This window comes from Amblyomma maculatum, chromosome 11 (assembly GCF_055883805.1).
Source record: "Amblyomma maculatum isolate TAMU_Amacu chromosome 11, ASM5588380v1, whole genome shotgun sequence".
In the NCBI taxonomy this organism is placed as follows: domain Eukaryota; kingdom Metazoa; phylum Arthropoda; class Arachnida; order Ixodida; family Ixodidae; genus Amblyomma; species Amblyomma maculatum.
The window spans coordinates 68,387,743-68,400,025 of NC_139354.1; the positions used below are offsets into that span (position 1 = coordinate 68,387,743).

The 12,283-nt window shown below is 44.8% G+C and overlaps 2 long non-coding RNA genes across 3 annotated transcripts in view; one reads left to right on the top strand and one right to left on the bottom strand.

Annotated features, from left to right (window-relative positions):
- The first annotated feature begins 5,568 nt into the window (after positions 1-5,568).
- Positions 5,569-12,283, top strand: part of LOC146174054 (uncharacterized) — a 100,754-nt gene continuing 94,039 nt past the window's right edge. For both annotated transcript variants that reach the window (XR_014702393.1, XR_014702394.1), the window contains exon 1: positions 5,569-6,575. This is a non-coding gene — a long non-coding RNA (uncharacterized LOC146174054). The remainder of the gene's footprint in view (positions 6,576-12,283) is intronic.
- LOC146174055 (uncharacterized) overlaps positions 11,170-12,283 on the bottom strand; it is a 14,368-nt gene continuing 13,254 nt past the window's right edge. Inside the window, exon 3 of the long non-coding RNA XR_014702391.1 lies at positions 11,170-11,466. This is a non-coding gene — a long non-coding RNA (uncharacterized LOC146174055). The remainder of the gene's footprint in view (positions 11,467-12,283) is intronic.

The following is a 12,283-nucleotide window of genomic DNA, read 5'->3' on the forward strand; positions in this document are numbered from 1 at the left end:
TATGTCGAATTTATTTATAACATCTTTAGACACAAATTCCTTTCTCATTGGTTAATAAAAGGCACTAAGATGAGTATTATAGTGCACGAAAACAACCACAAATATTTGTTGCCTTTATATGTTTCCTTTCACGTGTGAAAAAGCGTTTGGGGTCAAATGAGATATTTGTACTCATAATCGCGTGGTCGCGTTATACAATGTGAGGCTTGTTGAGTACGTTTACAAAGGTTCGTGAAAGCATCACATGTAGGATGAAGTGGTAAATGAGGAACGCCGTGTCCTTGATGTGGACAATACGGATTTGCCCGGTGGTCTCAACTTGGGCTCTGCAACGGGAGTCAACTTTGAGCTGATATAGGCTGCCGACCAACACCCGGATGAGTCCCACATTGAACAGGTGCTGGAAGCCTATGCGGTGTGCTCCCATTCCTTCCTCCTTTGGAAATGTGCGCAACGCCCTCCAATGATCGCGTTTTGAAGAGATGCAGAGAGCCGCTATGTATAAGGATTTTTAATTGGTTTTGCACTTTCCATAATGACATAGAACCAGCGCGGGTTCAACTGGTGTGGGCTCAATATGGACCCGCCCACCCTTCCGCTCATATTACTCTCACAGGGAGCCGATGTAGCTAATTTATGGGTTACTGTAGTCCCGGTTATAGCATTCAACATTTACGACCGAAAATTACACTTATTTGTTGCATGCCTGCCCTTTAAGCATACCACATTAAATGTCACAAATTATTTCATAAAATCAATGTGGTTCCACTCATTATATGTTAGGCCTAGTCAACGTCATTTTGTCTTTGTCCTGAATTGTAGTAATATATAGGGATTTGTGAGCTGCACAGGACATCTTAAGCATGTACTGTTACGCCTCAGCATGGTTCAGTCATTTGTGCGAGTTTTACTGAATACCGAAAGTCAAAGCCATGAAATTTTTCTAATCCACCCCAGATGCTTACAATGGTTATGTAAATCCTTTATAACAGTTATTTAGGGCGCCGTGTAATAAAATAAAGAATAACGCAAATTCGTGCACGATAGTATGCAGGAACACCGGAGCATTCAGCCCCGCTACGGCCAATGTATGACCCGCCGCATCAGTGAATCAGCAGCTCCGGGTGCGCTAGGACTTTTTTGGAAGCAAAGCTCAATGTCTCGCTTGCAAATCTAAAGGCCAAAATAGGTTTGCAATTGATCTAGAACGCGAAGCGCGCCGCCACTACCGCTGTGCGCATCGCAGTCGCGATCACTACATAGCCGACCGCTGCAGAATCTACTGTCTATAGCAAGATGTAGCGCGTGATCCTTCACGTATCTGGCCGCCACCACAGCTATGCGCTTGGCACTCACGTGAGCCGCCACTCCAACGACTCGCTCTCGCCAGTTCTTGTCTTTTGGATTAGAAGCGTTCATACTTTGACGTTTCATATTCAAATCTTTCATTTTTTACACAGCTTACCTGTATCCTCTCTAAATATCCTACCGCCTACTTCTACAGCGCACTGAGTAATGATATCTCGGAAATTATTGTTCATTGCTTCTAGTCTAAAGTCGTCACCCTCGGGTAGAGCTGAATATTGATATATAGATTTGTTGAAAGGAACGGCTAAGAGGTTGGCCGGAATAATTGAAATCTGGCCTGCTACTCTGCACTGGGGAAGGAGAAGGAGAAAAGAAAGAAGATCCGGGTGACGATGTGGGAGAAGGCATATGAAATATATATACAGGCACCTATTCTGTAGCGAGATCCTGAACTCTTCTGCCCTCCCTCTTACACTAACTCGTTTATGGACTTCTTTCTTAATGCTCTGCTTCGTTCTTTCTTGAGATGTAGACTGATTCGAGACCTTAATATCCTATGGTCACTGCATCACACTTTCCCGATTACCTCTACATCCAGCATATTGGCTAGGTTAGCACACAGCATGAAGCCAATTTTATTTTAGTCTCCCCGTTAGGACCTTTCAATGTCCACTTCCGGTTCTTCCGCCTGCTGAAGAAGGTATTCATGATTCGTAAATAATTGCACTCTCCAAATTCAAATAGTAACTCCCCTGCTATTACTATGACTAATGCTATAGTCACTCACTGCCTGGTCTCCTGCCTGTCTTTCCCTACCTTGGCATTGAAGTCGCCCATTAGTACAGTATACTGCGTCTTTCCTTTCCGCATTGCCATATCTACATCTTCGTAGAAGTTTTCAACTCATTGGTCATCATTATATATAGGTGCGTTGGCCGGTACAACATTCAGTTTATGCCGCTCATTAAGCTTAGTTGCGATGCCTGCCACCCACTAATTATTACTATAGAATTCACCTCTATTATTAGCTATATGCTTATTTGACAAGGAAACCTACTCCTAGTTTTCTCCTCTCCGCTAAACCTCGATAACACAATGTACGTCCGTCCTTCAGTAGGCTATATGCTTCATTCGGCCTCCTAACCTTACTAAGCCCTATGACAATCCCATTTCATACCCTCTAATTCCTCTAACAGTACTGCTAAGCTAGCTTCACTATCTAGTGTTCTAGTGTTAAACGTTGACAGAGTCAGTTTCCAATAACGGCCTGTCCAGCGCTTTATATGTGTTTCGCTTTATATGTGTTTAACGAGGTTATAGCACAGAAACCTTTACCTTGAGCGTCAGTCCATCCGAACATTTCAAATGAACATTTCTGCAGCGCATGGCCCAAGAGAAGCTTTCGTCTTAAAACGGATTGTGGACAGGCGTCTAGTGCCTTGCTAAGGCGCCGGGCAAGTCAGAATTAGGCTGGCGTTAGCGGTCGTACCGCTTTGTAGCAGTGCTTCAAGGCCGAAAGCACGTAACCTGGGAGCCTGCTATCCTTTTCCAGCGCACCAGATGTGACTGCTCGATGTCAAGAGAGAACGGTTAGATAGTGAGGAGACAACTTTGATGTGGAGCGGTGTAGAGAAGAAGCATAGTGTCCAAGCAATTTCACGCCTGAACTGTTTTAGGGAGAGGCAGTTAACGAAAGCACGTCATCCCATTTCTTATAACTAGAGTCGCCATACATCACAAGCCTGTTCTTCAGTGCCCAGTTTTTGTGTCAGGTCTTAAATTCAGCGCGGCCATTTTTTTAGAAGTTGTATGGGGCTTAATTACGGAATTGTCAAGAACAAAGGCGCACGCAAAAGTTGTTTACTACATCTGCCGCAAAGTGTCGGCTACGTCCAAAATAATGATATGAGAGGCCCATTACAAAAGACATCACGATGAAAAAAATTGGCTGAAGGCTTAGCTTGGTTAAGCCTGGAAGATTGCGAAAGCAATACCCTTGGCTGCGCCTTGTTCGGCGGCTGCGCCCCGACTACTGCGAGGAGCCGAGCCACAGCCCCATTTATCCTCCTAGCGTGACGTCACAAACAGCGAGCGCCCTCTTTCGGCTGCGCCACAGCGCCGTGTATGGACTTGCCGCCACCATCCGATGGCGCGAGCTGGGGCCCCGTCTCTCGGTGACGTCACACGGTCACGTGAAAATGGCGTGACGTCACCGCTGCGGCTCCTGTAAGGACTCACCACCACCATCCGATGGCGGGAGCTGGGGCCCCGTCTCTCGGTCTGGCGTGACGTCACACGGTCACGTGAAAGGTGGTGTATGGAGATGACACGCCAATGGCTCGAAGTGCTGGCAGTATTGCTTTCGCAATAAGAGAAACGGTAGCAGTGGTGTCAGGAGGAATAGCGGCAGCTTTACTGAAAAACGTGATGTTTTCATAGCACACGATGACCCTGGGATTGTACTCCGAGCGTGATGACAATTTCAAGCTCTTTTAGAACATTTTCCACGTGAGGGCGAAATTCCGCCTATTGTAATAGGCCGTAAATTTCTAAGCAATCCCGAAATTTTGTCGATAATATTTTAACGAGCAACTTGCCCACTCGAGATCCGATAGTCAATATACTCAATCTTTAAAATGATAGCGCCGTTTTCTAACGTGCAGCCTGCATTTAAATCCTTGTGCTGGAGCAGCCCATGCTACAAAAAAAGTTTTTCTTCAGTGTGAGTTAGATTTAGGGAGCAAAACCGTGTCCCTCTTCGGTGGACACCTCAATAATGCCGTCAGCTTGATGGCGCAGCTGATCGAAGTTCTTCAACGCTGAGAACATGCAACAGCATCTCTCGTTTCGCAGGACAGTGTGAACATTTCTACGGAGGGGGATGCAATTGTGCATTTGGTATGGTCCCCAAACACCTACTGGTCGTCCGTCAGCTCACAAGAGGCTTGCCACGACAACTGCGTTTGAGAGAGCAGGACGCATAAAATAAGGAGACTAAATGCTACAGTGCAAGAGAAAAACAGGGATCTAAATTACCAGTGTTCGTGAATATATATAGTGCATATGCGGCGGTGTGTCGTATACAGAGCAGACAATAGCGGGGACGAGTCAGCAGTGTATGTACTTGTATGCTTCTAAAACTTCGTAAGCGATTGGGCATTTTAATTTCTATCAAAAATGTTTTAAACATTCACAGATCAGCTATAAAAAGCACCAGCTTTCTTGATGTACACAACAATGTACGGAGACCTGCTACAACAAAGAAGAAAATAAATGCATTATAATTCCTATTGGCAAACTCTTTTGGTATTTCCAGGCTTCTATTTTTGTCCCTTTACACTGTACTGAGTGTTCTATCTTCACCTATTCGTTACTCGTGCCTCAATATCATCTATAATAACACGAAAGGCATTAAACTAGCCAATGGAGCTTTAAGCGGATGGAAAAACGGCAGCTGGAGTCGTAAGGCGCCATACTAAAGTTTGTAGTGGGCGTCATTAATGGTCCTGGTTTGTAGTATTAACGTCACAAGGGCCTTCTGCTTTAGGGATGCCGTATTGAGAGTTCGAGAAAGTTTGACCAGCTACCTCACCTTTTACTGCATTATCTCATGATTTTGTAAAAAAAAAATCAACAGAGACACCTACGGCTCTAATTAGGCAAAATCACTCTAATGACGCACAATACATCTACTTAACAGCTTACAGAACGTTGCTATAAAGAGCTGTGATAGTTGGATAATCCGCCTTGACTAAACAGAATGTTGCTTTCTGGCGTTCATCACTTGTCACGTGCTGGTACAAACGTGGGGTACAGCACACAATAACATAGGGCCTGCCCCTATTCCATTGTAAAACTCGCTAATAATTCCACGTCTACGGATCCACCGCAGATAGAGCAAGGACATTGCCGACCCTCGGTGAAAGCGTAAGACACCATCTGACGTCACTGCCGCTACAGCTGTTGCTGTGCTGCAACTGTTTGCTGATGTTATGCTGCTGCTATCGGTCTGCAGCCGCTGCTATTCTCCTGCTACTGTTTCTATGCTACTCTTACTGCTGCCGCGGCCGCCGCTGCTGCTGTTGCTTGGTGCTGCTTCTACGCTGCTGCTGCTACCGCCACTGACGCTTGTTGAGGTGCTTCCGCTGCTTGCTTCTGCTTGCTGCTGCTAATGCCGCTGCCGCCGCTGCTGATATACTTCTGCTGCTGCTCCTCCTGTGCTGCTGCGGCCGCCGCCACTGACGCTTGTTCTGCTGCTGGTGATGCTTGGTGCTGCTGCGATGCTGCCAAGCTACCGCTGCCACCGTCACTGCCGTTCCAGCTACTTCTGCTAGTCTTGCGGCATGTTGCTTAATCGGCTACTGCTGCTTGCTACAGGACAATCTCGATCGGAGCTAGTTGTTTCATATAAAATGTGGAACTACAGCCTAACAGAACACCCGCAAATAAGACAACATGACACAAGGCTGTCCTGTTGTCCTCACGCCTCCTGTCCTGTTGTCTTTGTTGTGCGTGTTTTTGCGCTAGGCTGTAGTTTCAACGTGCTGCGCGGCATGCTGCTGCAGGCTGCGCTTCGTTTCTTATATGAAAAAGAAAACTTAAAAGCTACATTTTGAACTTTAGGAGAAGAAAAACGCCGTTATTACTTCTCACTATTTCCATCTACTCAAGAACTCGACGCGCAATTTCGAATTCGCTCTACACTTTGCATCGCCCATAATCAGACTAGACCGTCAACACATTATAAACTTTCTTTAATGCCATTCAATAGCAAACGGCGGCGTACTGTGTAATTGAGCTCATTTCATAAAAAATGTTAACGCACTTTTTGCGATTTTTATTGCTTCGTGGCATAAAATGAATGTTATGAAGGATGAAATGTATGCTTAAATAAATGAAAAAAGGTTGGCTGATGTAATGAAGTCGAGACGGGAACGATGATGCGGTCCCTGAATCAAATTGACATATGACGACAAATTATGGGCGGAGAGGCCAGCTGCCACCAGAGGTCGGAGGTAGATATCGGCTTCTGTATTTCGAGAAAAAACCCGGTTACCAGCCCACTCGCGCGTCGCAGTTATGCTGCTCTCAACCATGATTTGAACGAACGAAACAACCTTCAGCCATGATGTGTGGCCCCCTTGCAGAGTAAGGGTGTGGTATGCTAGCTACCGTTTCTTCGCGCTGCTTCGCCCTTTGGTGCGCATGAAGGCGCGACATTTAGCGAGCACAACGCACTTTGCAATGACGATAAAGACTACCAAACGGTAAGGTATATATGAATGAACTATTATTTTTGAATTGTAAGTAACGAGAGGAGAAAATTTGGTCGCGTTTAATGGTTTATCTGATGCGGCCGAAAAAAACCGTCCTCAGATTATAAGTCTAGCGTTGCATTAGGCGGTCGCCCTGAGGCCGAAATTGTATTCTCTCGCCATTTGATTTTTGTATTTTCGCGGTTTCCAGCTTTATCTTGGAAAACTCATACATGTGAGGGTTCTTTATCGTACATAATGAAGTGTGGTTTGTGCAGTTGCTGTTTAATGTAGAAATCACCATTTATTGTGTAAAGTCCGTATTTACTAATTGAGGTAAATTGTATCAAATAAAAATTTCGAAGGAACCCTTTTCTGTGGCGCTAAAAAGTGACTGCCGGCAATATGCGACTGGCTTCTTTCACCTGGGTCTGAAATGTCATTTTTAGCCTACACATGCACGCACTATATATGCAGAAATAGTAAACCTCGATATTTCAGTCCACATCAGATATCTTCAACGACTACAACATCCAACATCCCCGCTGCTACATCGAAGATCACTATGATAGTTGTCTGAGTGACAGCATTTTATCACGTTAGACAGGCTATAAAATCCCTATCCTAAACTGAACGAAAATGGATTTTTTTATCGTATATTTCCTAGGATGCCTAAAGTGACAAAGCGTGCCCCTAAGTGACGTCTTATCCGCGAAGGCAGCCATAGCAGCTAAGCGATGGCTCCTAACAGCGAAGAAACGGGACGGCGGGCATATAAAACAAATAAAATGACGTTTCCAACTCATCCTACAAGCTGAAAGCCGGGGTAAATTGCTGTGACCCCTCAAATACGTAATAAGTTCTAAAATGTGCTGCTTTTTATTATAGAGCTTTGAGCCTGTAAGGATTATTTCGGAAAAGTCAATTAAAAGTGCTTTTTGAGTCTATCTTTGTCGGTGTGCGGCTTTTTTAAGCTACATATGTATGGGTTGCATTTCATATAACTGAAGAACATTGTCATAACATATTCTTGATGCCACTAAGTTATAGCCCACCTAAAGCAAAAGATGCGAATCTAAAAATATAGTGGCGCTGCAACAGTTCCCATGCAGAACCGAACTGTAGACGTGGCATGGGTAAACCACGTTCCACGAACTAGTAGACTGCTGACCAGGTATGCACCAGACAGTCAGTACCCACGATGTGGCCAGGGTAAGGCCGTGGCTGGGCTAAGCGCGTTTAAGCCATGGCCCATGCATGGCCCGAACATGTCAGTAGGGTGGCCAAGTCGGCCATGCTCCTCGGCCCGTGGTCGATTTGGTCGATTCCCGATGATCGGCCATTCTAAGGCCATTGTCAATCCCCGAACTCGGGGTGAGCTCGGCCAGAGGAGTTTTAGCTCGCCATACTTAAAAGGGCCGAGCACGAGCCGACAATAGACTTGCCGCTTGAGGATTGCCCGGCTTACCCCTAAAGAACTAGCATTAGTCTCACGTCAGGGCTGGATGTTGTATTCCACATTAAAAGCAACAGTTTGCTTTCAGGGAGAGTCCAAACCTGTCCAGAAAAAGACGAAAGAGCAAGTAGGTAGCCAACTCACCAAAAAGAGCATGGTCTAAACTGGGCAGTCCCATATGGGCTTTTACAATTGCCTCAATTGATCCAATTGCAGTTTAGGTGGGCAGTATATACTGGGTGCCGCCTGTGGCCTCCATTGCAGACACTGCATGCACCTTTTCCACTTGGAGCGAAAAGGCTCTCAATTTAAGGGTCTCTTTCTCTAAGATATGATGCCTTCTGTTAGAGGGTTTTGAGGACAGCTAAAAAATGACTCTACAGAATGCCTTGTCAGCACAATTTCAGTCTGTTTAAGATCCTATATCTCTAATTCTCCACTTCAGGCTAGCCCGTACTGAGTGTGCAGCTTCAAAACAACAGTTAAGTGACAGCTGAATCCTTTGTGTTATGTATTGAAAGTGTATTTATTCACAAATTGCGCTGATACTCTCTACTGGGTGACGTATTACAACTTATCACTAATAACGTATTAGGGTATAAGGTCTAACGTCACAACAGGAAGAAAGAAAAGCTGATGGAATTTATTGAAGAAGCAGCACACTGGACACAAAACCAAATTCTTCTAGGCGCACTCAAGCATGAGGCAAGTAACCTTTTTTGCCACGTACAAAACTGCCAGCCCGTCATGATTTATTTTGGATATCGTCGAATTCATCAACTCTCATACGTGAGCCAGAGGCCGAACGCTAGAGAGGCGGCGACTTCCACGCACGGATTTGGGAAGACTGGGAGACCACACTACGCTCCATGGACCGACCCGGCGAAGCAAAAGATTGCAGTTCGCCGGGCTGCCGACGTCATTGACAGACTGAACATGAACGTCTGAGTGCGGTGGGGTCGTGCGGGAACCCAGGCGGCAGGGGGTCCCGATTACCCTTGCGAAAATAAATGTTTTGTCCTCCTCCTCCTATACGAAAGGCGTGCACTTGGACAAACGAGCCAACGACCTAATGCGTGACCGGCTTGAGGTATTCACTTGATGGCTATTATTGTTCGTCTGAAAATGTGCTCTAAAATGTTTTGTTAACCAGAAACAAAACCTCTAACTGGCATGAATGACAGGTGTTACAAAAATCAACCGCTCAATAAATCTGATACAGTAAGCAATCAGGGTTCAACCACTTGCGTTCTTTGTCATTCCAGTTTTCTTCTTTAGCCTTAGATTTTTTCTTACTATACTCTCTTTTATCTCTGTATAACTTTATTCATCTCGCCGCCTGCCAGGCAGAAAACAGCTATTTTTGTGTTATTATCCCGTCATGCCTTACTATTCTTCTAAGCTGCTGTTCGTGAGTGACACTGCTTGTGCTGAATGGAAAGTATTTGCAACCTTGAATTCTAGATAGAGCATCTTTGTCATATTCACTTCAGCACAAATTTGCAAAGGTTGAAAAATGATTGTCCAAACAAGGAGATGAAACTTGTGATCAAGTTCGCTCGACTCTACGAGCGCGGAATCTAGCAAGATAGCCTGATTCTAGATTGGCAGTATCTCAGCATTCGCATCTTAAGCAATCACACTGTCCGTTTTTTTTTTTGGAATCTTGCTTGCAGCTACGGCTACCGGCCTTTGTTTGTAGTCATAAGCACTGAGTTCGTTGCCGAATGTGGAAAACATCTGAGCAGCTATGAGCACAATACTCGACATTTGATTCGTTAAGTGAGGAAGCTTTACCGAAAAAGTTTTAGTCATGCGGCACGTAGTGATGCCGTAGTCATTTCGTAGTCATGACAATGCTGATTACGACGGAAACAGGTGGCAAAGGCACAACATCCAGATGATCACAAGATTAGTGCTACTGTTTTCTCATGTGTTACACATGATGAAATTGGACCTGCTTTCATTTAGGTTTTATTGCTGAGCGTCGAACGAGCTGTCCGAAGCGTTTTGCTGTCAGTACAACATATGCTGTAGAAATAACTGTAGGCAAAACGATGCAAAGAAACATTAGGCGAACATATTTTCTGCTATCAAATTGACCTTTAGTGTGATCTCATATCTACATCGCATTATTTTTGAGATTCCTACTCATCTGACGAATAGCAGAACTGGCCGAATTTAATCTGAACTGTACAAACGTGACCATCCTGCCTTCCTTGAAACACTGTGCGCTGTTCCCTGCTGATCCTGTAAGATCATATTCGTAAAACTGTTTGCAATGGTTATTAAAATCAATAGCCTGACAAAGTCACAAAACCATCCCAAAGATGCTGTTCTAAGATGATACCTACTATTGGCACTGTCAGAGAAGCGCTGTTTTTTAACTTTCTATTAAAACACTTACAACGGCCTAATTTGCAGCTTTAGAAATACATTAGTACATCCGCAGATCTAGGTTAAATAGCAAGTATGAAAAAAGGGTTAAGCCTACTACTATCTGGCGCCTTCCAGCTTCTCAGAGCATAGTATCTTGTGGTCTATACGTTTTTACCTTGAGCTGAAGTTTAGTCAGGAGGACGATTCTCGGGTGCGAAAAAACAACAGAGTATTTAACGGAACAAGCTACAACTATATTTTTCGACATTGAGAAATAGAAACCTTCAAGCCATGAAACAAGGGTCAGTCTATGAAATAGTGTGCTGGCCATTGAACTGTGTCTACAACGTGGTGCTTCAATAAAATATTACTATACAAGGCTGAAAATAAAGAGGGGACATTTAAGCTCTGCCTTTAAGGGTGTGACGAGATTGCGTAGAATAAAACCCCACATATAAAGCCCCGCTTTGAACACATCAAATAAACGTTTCTGAGTGGTCTAGGGGTAACGCGAATGCAAGGATCTTGGGAGGCTAACTCTGATGTCACCCTGTCATGTGAAAAGAGAGGCCTGAGTTGGTATCTCCTACCATACATAATGTCAGTTAACCCTACTCGGCTATACCAGCTGCCTGCGCCATACTCATGATTGTTTGCTCACAACGCCGAATGGTGAACAGGCCCTTTAAACCTGTCGCGTTAAACTCATCTTTGTGTATATTCAGCTCAAAGCACCGTAATTGATCTAGTATGTTGTTTTAGGTAATAAAAAGAGTAACAACCAAGACCAGTTAGCAAATATTTCACAAATATTTATGTGAGTGAGAGGTGTCTTCGTTTAGAAGATCACCCGTGTAATGATTGTCTTAAGTATGGTGGAAATGCTGGCGGTGGTGGTTGTTGTGGGCGGCGCGTCGTAGTAGGTGACCTGGGTCCAAGAAACTTCAGCTTCATTCCATTAGGATGCGGGCCAGCTAGTTTAAAGCACATTCCAAAATACGGGTGATTCGCCTCATGGTAGCACTCACATCCGGGCGGGCACTGATCTCCTCCAAGGCTCGGATAGCACTGCATGAGAATCAGCGCCAAGCGTTTTATTGTATTCAAAATGTTTTGCTACACTTGTCAGCTGAACGTCGATAAAAGTAACCCGCACTTAAAACCTGAACTCTGTCTCATGACGCACTTCTCAGCGAGCTCGCGGTTATTAGCTGTCATAGTGGAAAACCAATTATTTTTTTCTGCTGCACGGTGTGTATATGTGGATATGTTATCATGTCTAAGAATACACGTTACCTCTTAAAAGCGAATGATCTAGCGCATGACGTTTCATTATTAACGGGCAGTTTCGCTGGATGCCAGGCTATTCGTATTGTGTAGTTCATGCGGCAAACAACTGCGGGTTCATTGAAGCATCCCAGGTTATAGCTATGGAAAGCGACCAATGATCCGCTTCGCTTATGACAGTTTATACCACGAAGACGAACATTTGATATCTTGGCAGGTGATGGCACTATCCAACCAATATAAGAACCACCACTGCGCCTTTGAAGCATCAAAGCCAGCGGCGATAATTTTAAAATGATTACTACTTGAAGTGGCTAGCAGTCCGTATGTTAAAACGCTCATTATAGGCGGGTTGTTGGGCATTTTCCTTGCCTTCATGCATGCAGCTGTTGCAATTCGTCGATATCTGGTCTGTACACAAAGGCGCATGGCTCCAGCATGCCACCTGACACGCAGTCGCTTCTATCATGTTATCTGTGGGGATGGTTTTTGTTTGGTAAAACTTTTATTTCCCACAGTAGGCGTCCTGAAGGACAGTCGGCTAGGCGTCAGGTGTAGAGGGCAGCTCCCACGTCGGCACAGAGAGCCCGAAGCTCTC